Source organism: Enhydra lutris, unplaced genomic scaffold, assembly GCF_002288905.1.
Source record: "Enhydra lutris kenyoni isolate GAN:26980312 unplaced genomic scaffold, ASM228890v2 scaffoldscaffold8, whole genome shotgun sequence".
In the NCBI taxonomy this organism is placed as follows: Eukaryota; Metazoa; Chordata; class Mammalia; order Carnivora; family Mustelidae; genus Enhydra; species Enhydra lutris.
In genome coordinates, this window is record NW_019154092.1 from 38,109,572 (window position 1) to 38,130,358 (window position 20,787).

A 20,787-nucleotide genomic window follows, 5' to 3' on the forward strand; every position below is an offset into this window, starting at 1 on the left:
TGTTCCTGGCCCTCGGGGAATGCCTGAGGCCCAGTGTGCCTCCAGACTCGCACTTGTCCCTTGAATGCAATGGGAAGAACCACATGGCGCTTTGAATGGAAGTTCTGAGTCCCTGGTGATCCACAGGAGGCGTCACGGTGGCCCGCTGCCGATTGGGCTCCCTGTCCCGGGCCCCTCGTAAGGAGGACAATATTGGGATCTCTGACTTCCTATAACACTCACTTGCAGAGTGTTTTGGGGGTCCCCGACTGCATCAGAATTCACTGGGAGCTTTTTAAAAACACAGATTCTCAAGAGCCCCTCCAGACCGGCCGAATCAGAACCTCCAAGGGTGGGCGTGGGGGACAGACACAGACAAGCACACAAGCTCATGCCCTCACACACGCACTTTTTTAAAGTTCCCCAGGGGACCCAGGTGAGCAGGGGTCATGGGAAACTCAGAGGGAATAGACCGGGAGCTCACGGTTGGCAGGAGAACCAAGTGAAGACCAGACACTGCCCTGGGCTCTGCAATAGGACATTTCTCCCAGGGAGCCCTCCAGACAGAGGTTTGGGGTCTCACAGACCCGGGCACAGGGATGGCACAGGGACGCCCACAGTGCCCAGGACGAAGAGGGCGCCATCCATCTCAGGCCTCCCTTGGGCAGGGTGGGACCAAGTCATGCCTGGGGAAAGTCAGCAGATGGCGGAGCCGGGGTTGTGCCCTGTGTTCTCATCAGCACGTGACCCTTTCCAGTCTTATCAAAACCTGCGAGGGTATTTCCTGCTGACAGGGCCCTGGAGGCGCAGCGAGAACAGAGGCGGGCCGGGAAGGGAATGGAGGAGAAACTCTGTATTGTGGATTCAATATCAGCTCTGCGATTTCCCTCCCCCGAGGGATAAATATTGTGCTTTGCAGCTTAGATGATGGAACAGACTTCTGTGTGTACGATTCCAGGAAGAGAGTTAATAAAACCTCTTGATACCTTGCCTCCCTGGCAGGCTGTATTTGTCTAGCAGTGAGGCTGTGTGCTGTTCATACAGGACTGGTGTTAGGTTGACATTTGTTTTGACCTTTAAACTTTATGCTTCCTCCTTCGCCATCCTCTCCCCCGCCAGCCTCCCCACCTCCTGTTGTTTCTCAGTGAGTGAGTTTGATCTTCGGCGACCTGGGCTTTTCCAGAGGTTGACTCTCCCAGGCTTGGCTGGGGCGCGGTGCGGGCTTTTCCTCTTTTCTCTGCGCAAGGGTCATTGTGTGACTGTAAAATGATTGTCTGGCGGCAGCACGAGAGGCATTTCACATGTGGGGAGTGTGGAGAGTTTTGTTTTTTCTTTAAATAAGAAGAGGAAAAGAAAACACCTCCGGGAACCACATCTGCCCCGGGGAGTACAGGGTGGGGACTCCTGCGTTGGCTGGAGAAGGCTCATTCCTCCTTGGGAGTCCTGCCCCGGGCCCAGAGGGGACGGGGAACCCAGCCCTGGGAATGCTGCTGCTTGTCAGGGAACAGGAACATTCTTGGCTCTGAGGCTTCTTCAGGTCCTGGGGGTATTCTCATAAGAGTGTAACCCCAGGGCTAAAGGAAAATTCCACTCTTGGGCAGCCTGATGTTTCTGTTCCCTGTCATCCAACCCAGCTGCGAAATGCTCTGCTTAACCTTCCAGGCTTTGCCCTCTGACTGATTGGGTTTCAGTCCAGCTCCATGAAACACCACTGGGCACCCTAGATAGATTACCTCATGTTTCTTCACCTCAGTTTTCTCATCTGTTTAATGGGCCTTATGGGGGCATATTGAGAATCGAATATGACAGAACATATACAAAAATGCCTAGAACAATACCTAGACAATAAATAGACACCCAAAACATATTAGACCTTAATGTTATGGCTTCTCCCTAAGTATATCCTACCTGAAAGAATCTTTAATTCCTTTGGTATTTTCAGAAGTTGGACTTTTAAAGGTGAACTGTGCCCTTTTGTATAGAAATACCTAGGAGAGGTTCATTTGTTCTTTGTTCCTTTTACTTTCTTGGTATCTCTTAGAGACCAGGACATTTTCTTCCTGTAGCTGCATGGAATGGATTGTGACTGTCCCTCATTTTCCTTCCATATCTACTGCTGTTGAATAAGGGTCCGTAACTGTCCATTTATGATCTATGGTGATTTATAAAAAATACACATAGAGGCTGTCTGTAGACGAAGCATGCTCATTAAACGTGCGCCTAGACCTCCCACCTGTGGAGGAGACTTGCGAAGCTTTCCCAGCAGGTATTTCTTGTGCTGTGCCCAATCTCCCTTCACCACTATAGATTGGGACAAGGACGTTCTTGGAAAGGTTCCTCAATGACTGTGACTCTAACCAGTGAGCTTTAGTTGCGGATATGCCCCCCAGGGGCCTCCTGGCAAGATCGGCTCACAGCCAGGCACTAAGAAAGGGTAAGGAGGAACTCCAGCAGACACCGTAGTGCTTGGTGGAACTGGGGTCTGCCGGTCCCCTGCTCACTCCTTCATGGCAGGCAGCACACTGAGGTTTTGTTTTAGTACATCTTTGCTACATCAACAGAAATTTGCTTTCTTTCTGCTCCTAGAACGTAGAGAAGTGGTAGTTGGGATGTTTGGAGCCTTCTCTGAGGACGTGTGTTGACTTCTTTCTTGGCGTAGTCTGGCATGGCAAGGTGCATCTCCTAGGTGACTTGCTAATATACTCCTATGCTCCTACTATAAGCACTTAGAGATGTCCTGGGACAACATGGCCATTGACTCAGGTCAAACAAAATTTTGAGCCAGTAGTAGATCATATGGAAAGGTAGTATGAGAAGGAAGAAGGGAGGCCCACGGTTGATATATTCATTCCTGGTTCGCTATGGGCTGCCGCTGTGGTTTGAAGAGGTTCTTCTTTGAAGGACAGTAGTCTCTACTGCCTCTTTGAATGTAGGCATGGGTCTCAGCACAGTTAGGTGGGATCGATCCCAGCCAGAGCGAGGGGTGAGGGCATGGGAAATAGTTCTATGCATAGAACTTTATTGAAACATACATTCCTGACCTATATCCATGGAAGATCCTTCAGGAGCGTGTGTGTGTGTGTGTGTGTGTGTGTGTGTGTGTGTGTGTCCCGATCTTCACCCCATACCTGCCTGAACGTTAGACAGCCACTGTTATTGATGACTGTCACTAGCTCTGACCTGTCTTGGAGATCAGTGAGAGCTGTCACACAGCACTTTATTTGTGCAGTGAGTGGGAATACCTCAGGTTTGGGGCACTTCGAGTTGGGGGTAAATCGAGGGTCATCTAACCTAACTCCTCTGCGGACACTCTGAAAGATACTCTCCACTCAGATTGAAAATGTCATACAGTCTGGAAGCCATAATTTGAACCTCTGTCATCTAATCCCAGAGCACACTCTCTTGACACGTAGACATCCAGACGAATGACATAACCTCGCTACTTGAATGAGTCACAAGTCTCTAGACACTTAACAATAGATTCATGGGATTCTACATTTTTACTTGGGTTGTATTTTAAGTCAAATCACTTCAAAGTTGGTATAATGCTTTGCAGAAAAGATAATGACAAGGTCCCTGGAGGTAAATTTAGATTTTTTTTTTTTTTCAACTTTCCCGGTAATGCTAACGAAAACCTTGAGGATGCTGATGCTTTCCAATCAGTGCCCTGTGCCTTGCTGTGAGGTTTGAAATTAAACCTTTAGCTAGTGGCCTGGATCTTTTTTTCCTTTTAACTGCTACTGGGGAAAAAGTTCAATGCTTATTCATTCAATGTATTTTTTTGGCCAGTTTTATAAGGGCTCTCTGCAAGATCCTTCATATACCAATTTGAGTAAGATGCTCTCCCTAGCCTCAAAACACTCGCCCTCTTCTGGGAGAGACAGACAAGTGAATCAACATGTGGATATTTCTGTGTGTCAAATGCAGTTAGCAGGATGCGGAAGGTGCTATGGTAACATAGCTGGGGAAGTCAGGAAGGTTTCCAGAAGAGGTAATATGAGGTTATGATGTCTGGACTCCTCTCTCTTACTGTGTGCCTGCAAGAATTCAGTGCTCAAGTTTTGCTTACATTTTTTTCTGCCATGACTTCTCCCCTAGCCTTGTTTCCAACAAATGAATTAAATATAACTTTTGTCCACCTTAGTTTCTGACCTCTTTTTTTCTAATAGAGGCATACCTGGTTTTAGCACGCTTCACTTTCTTGAGCTTCGTAGAGATTGTGTTTTTTACAAATTGAAGTTTTCTGGCAACCCTGCCTCGAGCAAGTCTACCGGCGCCATTTTTCCAACAGAATTTGCTCGCTTCCTGTCTCTGTGTCACATTCTGGTAATTCTCGCAATATCTCAAAATTTTTCATTATTATTATGTTTGTTACAGTGACCTGTGCTCAGTAACTATGGCTCACTGAAAGCTCAGGTGATAGTTGGCATTTTTAGCAATAAAATATTTTTTAATCAAGGAATGTGTACTGTTTTTATTTTTTTTTAGAGCCAAAGCTACTGCACACTTAATAGACTGCAGTATAGTGTAAACATAACTTTTATACGCATTGGGAAACCAACAAATTCATTTGGCTCACTGTATTGCAATATTGGCTTTTCTGTGGTGGCCTGGAACTGAACCCACAATATCTTTGAGGTGTGCCTGTAGTTTTCTTTCACCTCATATTTCCTTCGCTCAATCCAAGTAATTAAAATGGAGCATAATTTTCAAATTTAGGTCAGTTGAGGAATTCCCAACCTTGGAAAGCACCATTTTTGGTCCTTTCTTTCATCTTAGACTAAAAAACAGTCATAAAAAACCAGGTTTAGAATGATGGAAATAAAGATGACCCGATTTGGAAGAGACGTTAAAAGTCATCTCGCCGACGGCCAGCCTGGTGGACCTGCTGCTCCAGGAGCCCAGGGAGGCCAATGATTTTCTCAGCCCCCCAGCCAGGAAGGATCTCTGCTCAGGTTTCTGTCTTTGGACTTGATCTCTACCTCCAGTGCTCAGTTCAGATCACCTCCAGAATGACCCTATCCTGCTTCTGCCTCTTGCTTGCCCTCCAACATTCAGTGAACCAAGGGCATTTTAACCTCATTGGTATTTACTTGTATTTCTCTTTTGTCTCTCATGAGCCGGTGAGGCATGGCCGTCTACGTGGAGCTGCCCTGGTGGGGAAGGGGGTGGGCATCGTGAACTGTCACTCCCTCCTGAGGGTGTTGTGTGGACAGGCAGTCCAGGCCTGAACATGAAGTTAAACCCTCTTTTAGGGCACTTTTGCCACCGGCCTTTTCTCCTTGCCCCCCACCTGCCATCTCTTCCCATGGCTCAGCTGGACGCCCGCCCCCAGCGCTCACATTCAGCTCTTCCTAATTCACTCCACAGCACAGCCCACGCTTTCCATGAGGATGGCCATTCAGACCAAGCCTCGATTGATTTTTCCTAAAAGGCCAAAGAAAATATGATTTCCAAACCAGACAGAATCTCCTCTCATTTTATTTAGCGGCACTGTGAGGTGGAACTGTCAGGATAAGACTCTATCTGGCAAGTTAGAAACTCCCAAAGCCAGAGGGACAGGAAATTTCATGGTAAATATTTAAGCTCCCAGGCTCTAGGGCAATTGGAAAGTGCCTGTTAAGAAGCTTTCCTCTTTCCCTCTAATTCCCCGTATTCATCACTTGAGCTGTGCCATTTGGGTTTATCCTTTATGCCTAAAGAAGTCCTGCCTTTTAATCTGTTAGCCAGGGGAAAAAATTGTAAAGAAATAAAAAATACCCTAAATAATGCTGCAGGGAGATAATATCCCAGGGGGACATTTAGCTCTCAGATGTCGCTAACTCCCGCAAGAATGTATGCGCAGATGCCCATCTCTGCTGCTGGTCAACTTCATAGGACAGGGTCAGAAGGGCTTGGGAGCTAGTCCTGGACATTCTGCTTACACTTTTCTGCTTGGGCCTCAGTTTCCACACTGGTTAAGTGGGAAAAATTTCTCTTTAGGCTATCTCCCAGGAGGCCCAGAGGATGACAATTAGACAAGGAGGGAAGAAGTGCTTTAGATGTCAAAGTTGGGCAGTAAAAGTCAGATACAAGTATGGTGTCTCTTCATGGCCAGATCACCTTGATGTGTGATTTGGTGTCTTTTCAGCAGGGAGTGCTACCTTCCTCCCAAGTGCAGGAGGAGAAATCGAGGATCAAAATGTGAAATAGCTTTGCCCACTATCCCCCCACTTGTTAGTGGCAGAACTGGGTCGTACACCCAGCTCAGTGCTTGGCACTTAGTCATCCTTCTGTCTGCATGGACCATTACGTCTCGGCTGTTAGGGTCATCCTCATGGTTCTGCTGTGTTTCCTTGTGAACCTGACTTTGTTCCCTGCACCGTAGCCATCCAGGGTGTGTCCTTGTAGGGTGGGGAACATTCTACCTATTTACCTCCTGCCTATTCTATTCTCCTCCCCAGGGTGGACACCACCACCCCTTTCCCCAGTATTCTGATCAGGTAAACTGAGGACACGGCTCAGGTTCCTGGACACCGGTCAGGAAGAAAGGAGGGGTTGTGACAAGCTGAAATAGGCACGTTTTGGGGGCCAGTGATAAAAATCCGATTTCTCAAGTACTTTGTTGGATCAGAATGACACTGATGAGTACTTTCCATGGAAAAATAGAAGTTGGGGAACAGGCCTTTCCATTTCTGAACCTGACTGTTATATTTACAACCTCTGAGCAATTTCTGGAATTTCACCGACAGATTCCCTAAGGCATAGAAATCAAGTTCCTTGTGTGTGCATGGGCTGGGGGCGGGCTGGCATGCCCTAAAGTCTCTTTATCTGGCGGGCCACCTCCTTCCCTTCTCCCTGAAGGAGACAGTGCCAAGACTCGAGCTGTTTAGTTTGGCTGCGTTTGGAGGCATTTGATACTGAACTGGCCTTGTATGAAACCCACTTGCTGATTCCTTTCGTCCCAAAGTGGAAAGTGTAACAGCCTCTGGAGGACAGAAAGGCCTCCCTTCTTTCCATCCCTCTCTCCTTCAGCCTGCCGGGTGCAGAGGTCCCTAGACGCAGAGACCCACTGGGCAGACTGTTTGAGCCGGAAGGATGCCCCTACTCACTCACCATCCCCTGCCTCGAGGTTTATTCTGGGCATTTTGTGAATGGGCTCAGTGTAGAAGAGTTCATCGGAAGCTTACCAGTGAGAATTTGGTGTCACTGGCTTGGCCTCTCCATACAGACCTCTTGGGTACTGAATCCGAAGTATTTGTTACTGCTCCAGCACTTGGTTTTCTTGATCTCATCTTGAGAATTTTACTAGGAAGGCAAATGCCAAAAAAAGCCCGTGTTTTATTTTTTCTGAGGTCAAAAATGTAATTTTTTTAAGTTGGCAAACCCAGGAGTGAGACACGATACTCTCCATTAAATGACTCACTTTCTTTTACTCTCTAAAGGTCTACACTAATTTTTGTGCCTGCATCCCACCATTGCTCCGGGGGGGGGGGGGGCACAGAGAAGGGCTGGGGAGCGGGGGGTTGGCTCCCGGGGGAGGGGGCGGAATGGTGGCATTTGTCATTGCTGCCCAAAGCCTGGGGCAGACCTAGGATCTCTCCACTGGAGCCCCTGCAGGGACTGAGCTGCTGGCTGAGGTCTAGTTCCTTAGCCCCAGAGCATTTAATCCTGTTCAGTGTGGGGTGATGTCACTGGGTCAGAGTGGTAGAGCTGGGCAGCCGAGTGGAAGGAGAAGGATGAATGGCTGGTTGAGGCCTGAGGTGTTGGGTGGCCACTGAGCAGTGGTGGGAGCAGCCTCCCGGCCACCGCCGTGTGTTGATTTTGTAGTGAGATCATTACCTTTCCTGGGTTGTTAAATGCACTTTAATCTTCCTTAAGACAGGGCTGGACAATGTTGCTTTTGTGACTTCAGAGAGTCGCTAGACAAGTTAGAAGAGGCCGGGTTTCCAGAATTCCACCAGGAGGAAAGCGCAGCCCCATCAGAGTGTGGTGGGGGGGGGGGGCAGAAGGGATGTGTAAAGTTTCTGTTCTCTGGAAATGTCCACCAGGTCATCGTCCTCAGAACCTCTCACATGGCGGGGATGTTGGGAGGCTGAAGGACGTGCGTGGAGCCCCCACAAAGTGCTCCGAGCTGGGGAAGTCTTGCCTCAGACAGAGCATGGCATAGCACACCCCCAAAACCAGGCGTATCGTTCCCAGAGTGCGAGAAACACCTCATGCATCACAGATGTCAAAATACATAAACTGCCTTGATTTGTATTAGTTTCCCTCTGTGACTGAGGTGAGTCTTGCAGTTCCTTTTTCTTTTACAATAATGGCCTGCCCGTGGTTACTTTGGGGACAAAGTTGGCAGGAAAGGACAGATAAGGAAAAGGAAGGAGAGAGAAAAGCAGGGGGAAGAGAGAGAAAGATCGCTCGTCCAGGCTGCCCACTGCTAACTGCAGGGAGACTTTGTAAAGAGGTAGGCTTTGAGGAAAAATCTGAAAACAGGCTTGGAGTCTGTATGTGAGCGTATCCAACCCTCTCCAAGGGTGGCCACCTAATTACCTGGCTTTACTAACATCTTACCTCTCTGCTCTTCTGCGTGAGGCTCCTGACTTACTACATTTCCCTTCTGCCTTTTATTTTTCTCTGTGGTTATGTTTTCTTCTCTCCTTGTCTAATAGTCTAATAGCAAAATTTAAATCATAGCCTCTAAAGATTCTGCCAATCACCACTGTCTCTCTCTCTCTCTCTCTCTCTCTCACACACACACACACACACACACGTGCGACCCCACACTTTCCTATCAACACTTTAGGACTGCAGAGGAGAGCTCCCTCCTCTCTGGCCTGCTGACCTGACCTATGCCCAAGTGTGAGGTCATCTACTTACTTAGAAACAAGAAACAGGCAGGTGGGGTTCTATCTCTCCCAGGGGTTGGGGCACAAGTTGCAGGATACCTGGTTGTGCCCCACGATGATGATCCTCAGGAAGCTCCAGAAAATCGGCATCTGTTCTCCTCCTTCTTTCATTTACGTTCCTAATTACCCACAGAGGAAGAGGACAGCTGAGAGGTGAGGAGCCCCACATCCTTGCCGACTCGTCTTATCCTTGCCCCTCCGAATTGTGTTTCTCATTTTAGATCAGTCATTTCTTTCTTCCTTCCAATCCTTTGGGTCCTTAGGATTTCAGATTATCCCCATCACTTTTTAGGATAATGAATGTGACGTATTTGTTTTATTCAAAGCTCCCTTTTTCATACTTTAGGACACATACCCTTGTTTCTGAGTTCCAGAATGGACTGATCAAGTCCAGGCTAGACCTCCTCATTCCAGTTGTGATTTCGTGGCATCCCTCATTTGAAATGTCCATAGTCACTTCTTCATATATGCATTTTCTACCTCTTCATTCATCGACTCGTCCATTCATCCATCCTTCTGTTGAAACGATGAGTGTTATAGAAAACTAGCCATGAGTTGAGCACTGCTCTAGACCTTGGCCTGACAGTGAGCAAACCTAATCCTGGCCCTCATCAGGTTATAGTCTATTGGGAAAGAGAGGCTTAAACCAGGAAGTGTGATAAAGCTGTTGAATGTAGGGCAACAGAAGCGATGTGCCGTGGCAGCCAAGAAAGGTGAGAGCCACAAAGGTCCCGCTAAAGAAGCAGTGTCCAAGGAGAGAGCTGAAGAATAAGGAGTCAGCAAGGGGAAGGGTGGGTTGGGTGGGATGGGACAATGTCCCTGGATCAAGAGAGAGAGTTCCAGAGGAAGGGGGCAGTTTGTTCAAGTGGCCATGAAGCAAGAATAAGTCGTCTGGTGGTTTGGAGGAACTGACAAGTGCCAGTATGGCAAGCCCCGAGGGGTTGAGGGGAGGTGTGCACCCAGGACCAGGGAGGTAGGAGGGGTAGGCTGCAGGGGACAAAGGGCCTTCCTGGTAGGGGTCTTCCTGGATTTCATCCCAAGGACAGTGGACAATCACTGAAGAATTTAAGCAGAGAAACAACATGACCTTAGTTAATTATTTCGATGATTGTCTTTTTTTTTTTTTTTTTTTTTATTTGACGGAAGGAGAGAGAGAGTGTGTGTGTGTGTGTGTGTGTGTGTGTGTGAGTATACAAACAGGGGGAGCCGCAAGGGTGGGAGAAGCAGGCTCTCTACTGAGCAGGGAGCCTCAAGCAGGGCTCCATCCCAGGACCCTGAGCCGGAGGCAGACATTTAACCAACGGAAACACCCAGGAGTCCCTTCAGGGATTGTTCTGTCTGCTATGTGGAGAATGGGTTGTAGATAATAAGGGTGAATATGGGAGATATGCTCACCTAAAAGAAATTCTTAGAGACAGGAAAGAATTGAACTATAGTGTTCTAATTGACACTAATCCCATGCTGGTATTTTTTTAATGTGTCCTTTTAATCATTAAAGACAATGTTAAGTTGTATTTCTTGAGACAAGTGCACACGCGCGCGCGCGCGCACACACACACACGCGCGCGCGCGCGCGTGCGCGTTGCGGGAAGGGCCCACATCATTTTCATTTAAGTATCCTCCATTGCCTAGCACAATTTCTGGCATTAAAGGTGCCCCCTGAATGTTTGCCAAATTGATGAATGAAGGAAGAAATGCATAATTCCTCATTAGACACCCTTTTGAAAGAATAGTCCCATTATGGTTTCTCTTGATGTCCAAATGCTGTATATGACAGAACACAAGGGAGAAGGAAATAGTGCAAAAACCTGAACCAAGAGCCTGGGTTCTCGTCCCACCTCCGCCTATGAGAAGTGAGCAAGTGGGGCCAAGTTGTGGTTTCTTGATGCTCTGATTCTAAAAGTGTAAAATGAAGGAGTTGGACTGGAGAAAGCCTATTAATCACCCAGTTTTGGTAATTCTATGACTTAAGACCCTGCAATACGGTTTCAATCAAACACAACCCTTCCCTACTGGCAATCCTCAGCATTTTGAGTTGGTCATAAAATGTCCTTTGCTAGAGGGATGTCCGAAAACCAGGACTGCTTTATCGTGGGTATTGCGTTATTCCCTTTTGGTCTGAGGGATTTAGGGAAAATGAAGTAGCTGTTAGGAATGCAGGACAACCTCAACCAGAACATTAGAAGTCACTTCGAGGCTGGCTGCTTCCAACAGGGCAGAGGCAGAAAGAAGGGATTCCATTATAAAGAGAGAGGTTTGTTTTCTTCTTTCTCTCCCTTACAGAGAAAGAAAGGGGATAAAAGAAAAACAAGACCTGAGCTTTCACATCCTGATAAGAATTTCCTGGTATTTACAACATGTAAAATAAACTTTTATATTTTTTTAAAAGAAAATGCATTTTTGCTACTTGGCCAACATGACTGCTTTGGGGGAAAAAATATAGCCTTTTGGTTCCAATATGTAGATCAGACAGAACAAAAGAATACACAACTTTCCTTCTTTTTTTAAAATATTTATTTACCTCATAGGGGAAGGAGAGAAAAGTCAGGAAGAAACAGAAAGGAAGCCGTGTCAAGAGTGCTAACTCTAATAAAGTTTCATGGCTCTGTGGAAACTGCTTAGTTCGGGTGTGTTGTTTTTCCTCCTGCTGGGACTCCAGAGGGGGCCCCTTTCTTAAAGGACTGGTATGGTTCCAGTGGAGAGAGCTAGATAATCTTTTGGGCTAAACTCAGGCAGTCAATCAACAGGGATGGATAGAGGCAATCTGTGTACTTTTCCAGGTGTCCTGGGGGAGGCAGAAATCCTCTTCCATGGGGGTTATACTCTACCACACCTTTGTCTAACATGCCAGACGGAGGAAGGTGGCATGTCCCAACCACCTTGTCCTCAGGACAATTATATCTGGGAAGCCCTTACAGCTTTCATATACGTGACCCCATCTGGTCGTCACTAGATCCTTACCTGAAAGAGTCTCAGTGAACTTCAAAGAACACCACACTAAGAGTTAGAATGCCTAGACTTCTGGTACTTTCCCACGAGTGGCCTAACCACAAAAAGCCTCCATGTTATCCTCTCCAGATTCGCTTTCCACATCCCTGTAAAAGGATCAAATAAAATACAGGATTTGAAATTGTTTCATGAACTCTGGGAAACTCAACAAATAGGAGATATCTTGCACGTTGTGGTGAGCAGACAGAAAGTGTTCTGTACATTCCAGAAATGGAAACACACTATGTTAACGGTAACCTAAAGTTCAGAGACTTACTCAAGATCCCATGGCTTATCTTCAGCAGAATCCTGGGTCTTAATCCAGGAAGAGGTATTTCCAGCATAATCTATGGTTGCTTCTTCCAACAGCGGGAATTCAAATGAAAAGGAAATCAGAGAGAAGCATAACCACGGGGTAAACCATCAAGTTGTTCATGGAGCTCCTCAGATGCATTTTTGTGTTTTTTTTGTTTGTTTGTTTTTGTTTTTTTTTTTTTAACTCACGCAAGAGAAGGGTATCCCCACAGCCCATCCAAGGTAGCGGTGATTGTGCCACTTGGCAGAATATCAGTGGCAGTGCCAGGGCAGTGACCGAGAGTGAGGCTCATACAAGTGAGAGGGGGCACAGTAGTCTCTTGGGCTTTTACAGTTTCTTCAGACTTTCATATCTAGTAGAATATTTGATCCTTTCAGAATTCCATAAGATAAGGAGGAAAGACATTTCTATTCTCCTCCAATTTGAAACGCAGAACCTAAAGCCTTGGAGACTTTGAATAACTTGTCCAAGGTCATAAAACCTGTAGGTGGTGAGTCTAGAGTCAAGTTTGGGTGTTGAGACTTCAGATTCCCATCTCCATGGTTCTGATGCTGCTAGTGGTTTACCTGAAGTCGTGGCAATTGGTTTGTTTTGCCTGTGTGGTAGATTTCTTGTAGTAAACTTAGTCAGCCCTGGAAAAGAAGTGGGCAGCTTTGTTCAAGCAACCTAATGTAGGGTGTCAGGCGGGACCCCACCTGATGGGCTGCGTCCTGGAAAGCTACTGACATGGTCTTGGCTGAGTTAGTGTCTTTGTTCTCCGATCTGGAAGATGAATGGGTTGGACTATTCTCTCTAGCTCTAAATATAATGTTTTGAGATATGTGAAAGAAAGAAACTATAATTCTAACCTTTCCTAAAGGTACACTATGGAGGGTAGGAGTTTTTCTTCACAGTATGCTGGTCCTAATAATTCACTTTATTTTGTAGTGTGCTTTAAATTTTGTCAAGGGCTTTCCCATCTTTTTTCATTCATTCTCACACTCTTCCTTAGAGAGGTTGGCCAATGAATGATTTTTATGACTTCTTCTGACCATTCTTGTCTTTCTATTCCTTAAATAGCCCTTGCCCAGATCTTCATCAGGGGCCTTGGACTTGCTGTCACTTCTGTTTGGAATACTGTTCTCTTGCCATTACGTGACCTGCTCCTTCCTGTGACTTGAGTTTGGCTCACATGTCACTTCTTTAGAGGGGCCTTTGCAGATTCTCCCATGTGAAGTCCCTATGGCCCAGTCATTCCTTGTCACACTGACCTGCTTTATTTCCTGCGCAGTACTTACTGCCCCCTGAATAGTGAATGTGATTTGTTTACATTATCATTATCTGTCTCTCCATGCTGGGATTTCAGCTTCAATAGAGCTGTTTCCCTTGGTCTGTATTTTAGAACGGCTCTTAGCGCATGCTGGGAGCTTGATCTTTATGGACTAAAAGAAACATCTTATGGGAAATTTATCAACTTGCTCAAGATTACGTAGTCAAGGTGTGACTGACCCTCGGACCTGAATTCCATCTCTCTACTCCCGTACAGTTCTTTCCACTTGATACGAAGCAGCCAAAATATATGCATATTTATACCTGGGGGTTTCTGATGACTATCGATAAAATTGAGAATGGTTGTGAGGCATTTCTGTGAAACTGCATGCATTTCTTAAGGGAAATGAGGAACTCCCTGAGGCTTATACCGTTTAGCTTATGATAACAGAACTTTGTAATCTATGTGCTTTGTATATTCCACATCCATCATCCTGTATTTGTTTAACTCCTTTTTAAAGGAAGCTTATTTTAGGAGCACTTTCGATAGTTTTTATTGATGACGTTTGGATTTTAATATATATACACACCATTGTGCCCACACACTCACGAGAGAACATAAACAGTGACATATGGGTTAGATTCCCGGTCAGATCGCAGAGATTTTCTCTCTGACAGAAGCTCAAAGGCTTTATGTGCAAGACATTAAACACAAGAAGTTGCTGGGACATGGCTGTTCCCCCCTCTGAAATCAGCCTCACATGTATTTCCTTGCTGGCCTGGTTTTCCTCGGTCATCCACTATGAATCCGTTTGCTGGAGTGTGTTTTGGGGATCAGGGGAGGTGGGTACCACCAAGGTTACCTCTTACGTGTATGGTTTATTTACTGCCGTGGGAAGCGAATGGCCCTTTGTTTGCTCTATGTTCTTTTTTTTCCTTTTTGAGAATTAAGGAGATTCCCTATGGATGAAAATTTTTGAGGGTTGGTGAGCAAGGCTATGTTTATTGACTTCCCAGTCTCTGGACTTTCTTGACTCTTCATGCAGCCTTCTGCTTCCCTTTAGAGACCAAATGTTATTAATCTATCATTTTAAGACTATTGTCCCCTCTCCTTGTTGATTTTAGTTGTGGTTCTTCCCTTCTGTTATCTCTTTATTGAGATAGAATATCCCCAACAGCACATGACATTTCCAGTTAAGGCTAAGTGTGATTTTGTAAAAGGACAGGTCAGCATTGACTTTTTCTCTTGTGTCTTTAGTGACATGTCAGAGTTTTGCCGCCTTGGATTTTGTCAGCGTGACCTACTCCTAACTAAAAGAATGTTGTCATTATCCTATAATTATTCTCCAATCATTCTCACCCTAACTCAAAGTATTACTTCTATTTGTGCAAGCTAAACACTTTTTAGTTCTTTCTTTTTTCTCACCCAGTCTCCTAAGAGTTTTCCCCTGTTTTTATAAATGACCTTGTAGAGCCTTGTGTTTCATGGGGTACTTTTTCCCCTGCTTCATTGCTGTCTGTCAATCCCAGTATTGGTTTTTCACTGATGAAGCTTGCAGAGATATGCCCATTGGCCCTACCCTTCATTTCCAGTCTCTAAGCCAACTTCCTGTCTGTGACAGAGAACCTCCTGTATTCCATAGAAATGTGGTATTTTAATAGTTATTGATTGATGTCTCTCCCAAAGATTTTGAAAGCTACAGAGCTGACATTCTTGATTTGCCCTGTGTACATGCGTATAGATTCATAAAGAACACGTGTATCCTAGACTTTTGGGGTTCATATTGATGTCAGCCAAGATTTAGATCTAAGTGCGAGTACACATAGAAATGCAAACATGTAATTTTAAGGCTGTTGGATTTTTTTTCCCTTAAAATTACATATTTTTCCATACCACTTGTTCATGACATGCTGTGCTGTTATACAGTTATAAGCAGAAGTCATTGGCCAAAGCAAAAGGGCAGGATATGCTGTGTGGAGCTTGGAGACCCTAGTTTTGGACAAATAAGCCTTCATGGTAAAGACCAGAGGAAGCAGGCAAGATAAGACCCCTCATCGGCCCTATGGGGAGGAGAGAATGTGTTTCCAGCTCTAAGACAGCATCAACTTTGGCAAAGAGAACGAACGTATCGGTGGGAGAAAGAAAACCTCTTTTGGCATCAGTCATCTGATACTTATCCCTTGAAGATTTGGGGCTTGCTTTCCTCCCTCTACCAATAAGAAGTTCAGTGGCACAGGCTTGGAAGACCACATGGGACCAGCAGAGTGAGGGGATGTATTGACTTTCACTTGATTTACTCAAGCAATTGAGTTTGTCGGGGGAAATGTGATCTTCTCCATCAGCTGTCACGCTGAGATGCTCCTGTCATGCTGTCAATAGCTTTCAGTTTCTGATCCTTCTCTCAGATTCACTGCCTGTCTGCTAGGAGAGCAGACAAAAGGTACTTTGGGTACCAAGAAGGGAGAGCATTTTGAGCTGTTACCTTTGAATCCGTTTACAGACTTTGAAGGCCTGTCAATTGAATCATGATGGCGTGCAGTAATGTACAAGGAACAATAATGCTTTTGAAGGTAATTTAGATTTCTCTTTAGAAATGATTTTATTTATGAGGAGATGAGCATGAATAGTGCCAGGACGCGAAAGGGCACTGCGGTGTAGGCAGGCTTGTTTCCTTAGTTATGGTGATACAGCTTAATTCGATATAGTACAGTAGCAATAATTGGAAAGATATTTCATTTATATAGCACCTGTCAGCCCAAAGTGGTTTCAGAGTCTTCACAAACAGAAGCTGCTTTCCCTCTCAGAAACATGCCCCAGAGTTGAAGATGGGATTGAGACAAGCCCCACAAACCCCCTAAGTATGTAACCAAGCGTACTCCTGTGGTGGACAACCTGGGGACAAGTGCCCTTCCCTTTAGGAGACAGGTGAATTACTGAAAAGATAGGTAGAAACTGAGTTTTGGGGGAAGTCGGTTCTTTAAAAATAAATACTAATATTGTAGGTGTCGGCCATTTAAAGAAAGTACGGGAAAACCCTTCTTTAAGAAAGGAATGGAAAGAAAAAAAGAAACAAAACATTTCCTGTAATGTGAATAAAGACCTTCTGATTTGTCTGTTTCACTCATTTGGACTTGTATACATTTGTTTTTTTGAGTTTGTTTTCAAGACAGGAACAGAGCTGTGCTTTAAAGATCAAAGATAAAATGCAGCCCCAGAGGATAATTTCCCAGATGATGCTGGGTGGGAAAAAACCCTCGGGGCTACTGAAAGAAGTTCACCCCTGGGAATACAGAATCTTTGCTTCTGGCTGGTTCCTGGGGAAGCCAGTCCGGATGGTAGAGGGAAATGGCGCCACCCCTCCTGAGCAGAGCGGAGGGGAGACTGCCTCCTTTTGGAAACCCCTCCCCCATGCAGGAGAAGGTGGAGGTAGGAGGAAAGGTGTATCTTTCAGGACTTACCCAGTGACTTTAGGGAATAGCATATACTTTCTGATACATTTTGAAGTTACGATGTCACTGGAGAGCAGCTGGCTTGTCCACCGCAGAGCCTCAGGGACAGAGCTCCTTAGGATAGGCATGTGTGTTTTCTCTTAATGAGGATCCTCTGGAAGGTCTCAAGGTGTAACTTTGGGTGACTGAACCTTGGGCGGGGCGAGGGGAGCAAGTGCTGGGAAGCCTGCCCTCACTCTCAACAGTATTCTGCAGGGCTTCAAGACCTTATCTTTGCAGGATTTTGGCTCCCTTCTGTTGTTTTTAGTTCTGCTAGAAACACTCCTAAGAAGGGAGTGGAATTGTTTATGGAAATGACAAGTACTCGCACTAATTTAATTAGGAAAATTGTCAGTCACAAAAGTGATCGTCTAAACGTAGGAACGACTCTCTGTTTAAGAAACTTCTTTTCCCCCATGGTTTAAAACCAATCGCTGACGAAGCAAATCGTACTTCGATCCGCTGGCTCTGAAGTGATCGCTCGTAATTTTTTTTTTTTTTTAAGTGACAGCGTGTGGGAGGAGAAAAGGAAGCGTGGGGTTTATCCCTGCTTTACCAAAAATAGCTCTGGGACCTGAAAGGAATCATTGAACGCCCCATTGCTCCACTCCCCTTCTGTAAAAGGAAGGACAAAATGGTTGGAGGTGTACTTTCCAGCCCACCATTCCTAAGACTCTAAAATGTAAACCTGCATCAAATCCAGTTCTCTAACTGATGTTTCCTTCCTGTGTGTTTCAGCAAGTACAAGCATGCTCTCTTGAATCTGACTTCGTTCAGTTTATTGGAGGATGTAGGGAGAAAAGGGCAGGATCTAAGTGTTGGTACAGTCAGTCGGGGTCCACTTGGCGGAGTCTGTCTGCAGGCTTTGCCTACTTTCCTCCCTCTGTCCACCCTGAGACTCCTGCTCAGGTAGCAGAGCAGCCCGCCACCTCCTCGGTCTCTTGCTCCTGGTTCTCTCTACTTGTCTTCTCCAAAAACAAGCAGAAGATTTTATTTTTCGGGGGGATTCTCTGTTCTTATCTGTTAACAGACAAGGAAGTAGGATGGACATGGTGCGTTCAGCAGCCCAGAGTCTGTCCCAACCTGTATGCATAGTAAACTGACTCCTCCCACATTCCTGAAATTTAGCAAAACCAACTCTGACACGCCTGGTTTATGTTAGTTTTATTTCAGAAAGTACTTTTCCACACTGATTCCTCCTGATAAGGCCTGCCTGGGGCTGCTTTGCTGGCCCCAGGAGAGTCAGAAGTCATTGTGTGGCAAGCTGTGTGATACAATTCGCTGGACAAACCCAGGAATGATGTAATTTACCCACATCTATTCTTCAAACCAGATCTCCACCCATTATGCGATTTTTCTCCCTTCTCCTTGGAGCCCTGGTAGCTGCCGCCCAGATTACGGTTCTAAGATCTCTGCAGGAAGAAGGGCCTGTGTTTTACGTGGAAGAAATAGCCACGTATCCCACTGTCATTTTTTCCTGTGATTATTTTTACTCCAGAAAGGGGAATTTGGATTCTTTGGGTTCAACCTACACAGCAACACGACGACGATGACAACATTAGTAGCAACGGTAATAATAATAAAAATCCTCTGCTGAATCAGTCTGTTCATCAATAAGTGTTACCCTGTTCGTTCCCTCTACCAGGCCCTTGGAAAGATGAAAGACAAGTCTAAGTATGACAACATCCAACTTACTGAGCAGAAGGTATTTGTTCAATAATCGTCCATTAATTTTCTCATTTTGATTAACCAAAGCCAACCAGAACTTCTGATCCGTGAGAGCCAGTGTAGTCCTATAAGACGCTTCCACCCACACACAAGCCTGAGAACTTTGCCGTTTTTGCGAACACAGGCAGCCTCCTCCCCGGTCCCTCAGCACCTCCGTGCTGTTTGAAGTGGGTCCCCACAATTCATTCACAGACCAGTAGGGCAGACGCCCTCTACTTTGGTCACATCTCAGAATCACCTGGGGTGCTTTTAAGAACTAGGGCGCCGAGGGGCGCTTGAGTGGCTTAGTCGGTTAAGCATGGACTCTTGGTTCCAGCTCGGGTCATGATCTCAGGGTCGTGGGATGGAGCCCTGTGTTGAGCCCCACATCGGGCTTCACGCTTAGAGAAGAGTCTGCTTGAGATTCTCTCCCTCTCCCTCTTCCTGCTCATGTGTGTGCTCTCTCTTTCTCTCTCTCTGTCCTCCACCCCTCTTTCAAATAAGTAAAATCTTTAAAAAAGGAAAAAAAAAAAACTAGGGTGCCTGGATCTGATCCCCTTCACCCAAGATTCTGTTTAGTTGGTGTGGGGAAGCTGACTGGCCTTGAGGTTTCTCAGAGGTATGCAGCCCATGTTGAGAACTGTGTGGCCAGAGCTTCCTGCCCCAGAGAAGTTTCCCATCTGTCCCTTGAAAGACAGTACTCTGAAGAAATTTGTCCCCTGGACAAACTGTAAGAGCATTTGTTTCCTCAAACATATTTACTTACTCAATAATGGATTTTTTCAGAAAGGTTGACTGAATACCACATGTGTGGCAAGCAGACTCTGGGGGCACAGAGGGAGCAGAGCTGGTAGGGAATCTGCCTGCGTGGAGGTCAAGGGCGGCTGGCTTTGCCGATGGGCTACAGAGCCCTTGCGGAGCTGGTTACTCTGGCCTGGAAGGATTGGTGGGAAAGAACAGGGGGAGAGGGGCCCTTTGTTGGGGCTGGAGAGAAGATATGAGACTTGGTCATCACACTTCAGACCATTGAGGTACTAGGATGTGACCTTGCCTTTTTATGAATTTCACAGTAGAAAATACACAAGTTCTGATCAGAATATGAAGGTTATGAATCTTTGGCTCCTTCAAAGAGGACACCCCTCCCCGCCTTGGAAGGGAACATCTTTTCCTATTCCTGGACGGTGGCAGCACAAGGCATTCTAGAACAGTGGCTCTCAGGGAGTGACTTTGCCTTTCCTTCCTGGAGATGCTTCGGCAATGTCTGGAGCTGTTCTTGAGTGTCGTGACTGGGGGGTAGAGGCCACGAGTGCTGCGGAGCGTCCTACAGGGCACAGAGTGATCTAGTCCCAAATGTCAGAATTGCAGTGGTTGAGAAAGCCCGTTTTAGAGATAAGGAAGAACGCTGGGAGAAAGGCATCCTGTGGGTATTCCTCTTCCCAGAATGCCTCCTCCCCTCCCCCCCAGTACATAGCCCTCTGCACACCCATGCTTAGCACATCAGTGCTTTGCCTTGTGGGCCCCCCACCAGCCCTGGGGAAGACTTGCCTCTTCCAGGGGTGGGGGCCGGAGTCCGGGTGTCCTCACCTCCCCTAAAGCACATGGCTGCCTTGAGTTTTCAGCACATTGGAGAAGTGTCCTCCCCATGGAGGACATGTGCCCTTTGGTGGCCCATTTTTCCCCCTGCCCCTGGGCTTCTCCCTGTTTCAGGTTGAAACTGAAAGGTTAATTTTTTTTTTTTCTCTCTGGCAGTAAGAGAGCGCTAACAGACTCCTCCCTGGACACTTAGAAATTTAGAACTTCTAAATAAAGTTTTGGCTCAAATCGTAAAAAGCACAGGCTGATGTCAGCTGAGGCAGGTCGGTCAGCAGCCCCCATGCAGTGGGTGGGGGAGGCAGGAAACCATTCCCCGTTGCTTCTCCCTCCTCTCCCCGACTGTGGACTGGGTGTCCGTGTGGAGCAGAAACCTGCACATGAATCCTAGCTCCGACCCTCCTAGCCATGCAGTTTGCGGCCCAGCATTTCATCCCTGTCTCCTATAACATACCGTTTGTTATACACATTAAGATTTAATGTGTAGATGTGCCTGATGCATAGTAAGTGCTTAATAAATGGTAGTTTTTACCCATGTTATCATCTGGAAGGGGGAGGATGAACTGGGTGACCCCATGTCCCATC

The 20,787-nt window shown here is 46.2% G+C and overlaps 1 protein-coding gene across 1 annotated transcript in view; it reads left to right on the forward strand.

Moving 5' to 3' along the window:
* LOC111142556 (SET binding protein 1) overlaps positions 1-20,787 on the forward strand; it is a 352,841-nt gene that overhangs the window by 65,017 nt on the left and 267,037 nt on the right. The window lies entirely within an intron of this gene.